Genomic DNA, 2,107 nt, shown 5'->3' on the forward strand with positions numbered 1-2,107 from the left:
TTCGAGTGTCAAAATTTAAATTTGATTGTTAACATAAAACTGTTTTTTTTTAAGTTAGAAGTGATTTTTGTGATTTCTAATTAATTTTAGAAGTCATTGTAAAAATCGAGATTTCGGTTTTGATTTAATGGTAGAAGCTTAATCATTGTAGAAGTTTCCTTCTTTTTTTTCTTGATGGGCCATGATTGTTGAAAATGGTTAAGCCCGTTCATTTTTTGTTGTTTTATAACTATCCATTTTTTGTTGTTTTATAAATATCCATTTTTAGGCCCAATTGTAAGCCCAAAATCCATTTAGTTTATCCATTCAAATTCTTTAACCCATATTAAATCCAATTATCCATTTTCCAATTAAACCAAATTCAATTATACATATCCTTCATGACTCATATTCCAATATTCCTCCTTTATTTAGTTAAACTATTATCCATATCCAATTTTTAATCTCATTAAAACATTCATATCTATCCACTACCCACATTCCAAGTATTCAAATAAATACAAAAAAGAGGCATCACAAGCCAAAGTAGCAGTACATGTGAATCGTTCAAGCCTTAAAGCTGCAACCGCAGCTAAGCCAAAAGCATGAACGACATAACCATCCGCGAGGATCAAAACGCGGCATCCAAGTGAAAACGTAAAGAGTATGAACCTTGGCTCAAACGGCTTCGCAGCTCACCACAACAAAGAGCAAGCTTTCACACAAAATGAAGATTGAAAACGACAAGAAGCTAGCAAAATGAAGATTGAAAACCACAAGAAGCTAGCTGTGTCAACGTAGTCCACAACGAGCAATGCCACAAGCTGCCATCATCTGGAACAAATCAACATGAGCTTCCAAACTTAAACACTGCAAAGAGCAAGCCACGAAATAAATGGCAACAGCACATAGTAAGCCAACAAAAGCCGATGCTAACAATTTCTGAAAGTAAGCCAAACCGGGAGCCAACACCAAAGCTGCAACCAAACGCAGCTGCAACGTGAAACCAAATGATGTGAGCCGCGAGCATAAACTGCCAAACAAGCCAATTCAAAAATGCAGCCACGCGAAGCATGTACAGCCGCACAACTACAAACGAACTCCATGCTGCTAAGCCAAAACAGAAAAGAGAGCAAAACGGCAATGAAAATCACAAAACGCAAATGAAGAATGAAAACGCGGCAAACAAATTGAAAGCTGAGACTCACAATTCAAAATATAAATACAGGATTGTATAGCGGTTTGGGCTGGACTTTTTTTCTCCCCTCTCTTTTTCTGGAAAACACGAATCTTCCTCTCGAATTCATTTTTCAGCATTTCCTCATCATCCATTATCACCTGCACGTGAAGAATTTTCGTGCTCTCGTTGTCATCATACTCGATTCGTTTCAATTTAGAGCTTTATTGAGAATTATTCCCTCTCTGCTGCTAACGGATTCTCTCGTCTTCGAGAAGCTTCAAACAACATTCCTGCAACGATTCTGCATAGAACCTCCTTCCGCCACCGCCGCATAGTTCATCCTCAAACATTCTTCCTTCCCGCCTTGTTTCGATTTCAGCATCGATTTTGTAGGACAAACCGGTTCCCTCCTCACCTGCACATTGAGATCCAAGTCATCATTACAAACCGCATCGCCACGATTTATCACGAAGTGGAGCAGAAAGGACATAACAGGATAAAGATGGACATAATCTCTTAGATTGGAGACTGAGATACCAACGGAGTTGACGCCGCCGACAGAACATTTTCTTCCGCCACCGCCGGCGGCAAAGGCCGGTGCAACTAGGAATGCGTTTCCGTTGTTCTTCTCCTTTTGAGGACTACTAGGCAGGTGATGAAGATACTTAGGTTTCCTGGACGTTCATATCCCACGGTTTGGGCTTTCCATAGTAAAGCCCTTTCTACAGCTTTTTTGATCCAGTTTCTTTGTTTTTGCGGGTAGCTTAGATAATTAGGGATTTTCTAGGTAATCTTAGGATTTTAATAGATTAGTGTTAATCTTAGGATACTAATTGGATTGTTGGATTAATATTATCTAATTGTTTAGAATTTAATTAGGATGATTATTTAGAATCTAATTTCGTTAATATTTTAGAGTTGTTTGTTAATATTTTAGAAACGTTAATT

At 38.1% G+C, this 2,107-nt stretch overlaps 1 long non-coding RNA gene across 1 annotated transcript; it reads right to left on the reverse strand.

Moving 5' to 3' along the window:
* Nucleotides 1-429: 429 nt before the first annotated feature.
* LOC127125601 (uncharacterized) lies at nucleotides 430-1,904 on the reverse strand. The gene is made up of 3 exons (XR_007804756.1): nucleotides 1,697-1,904; nucleotides 1,188-1,574; nucleotides 430-1,086 (listed from the first exon to the last, which is right to left on the reverse strand). It is a non-coding gene; the product is annotated as an uncharacterized LOC127125601 (long non-coding RNA).
* Between the last annotated feature and the right edge of the window lie 203 nt (nucleotides 1,905-2,107).

Source organism: Lathyrus oleraceus, chromosome 3 (genome assembly GCF_024323335.1).
Source record: "Lathyrus oleraceus cultivar Zhongwan6 chromosome 3, CAAS_Psat_ZW6_1.0, whole genome shotgun sequence".
NCBI lineage: Eukaryota > Viridiplantae > Streptophyta > Magnoliopsida > Fabales > Fabaceae > Lathyrus > Lathyrus oleraceus.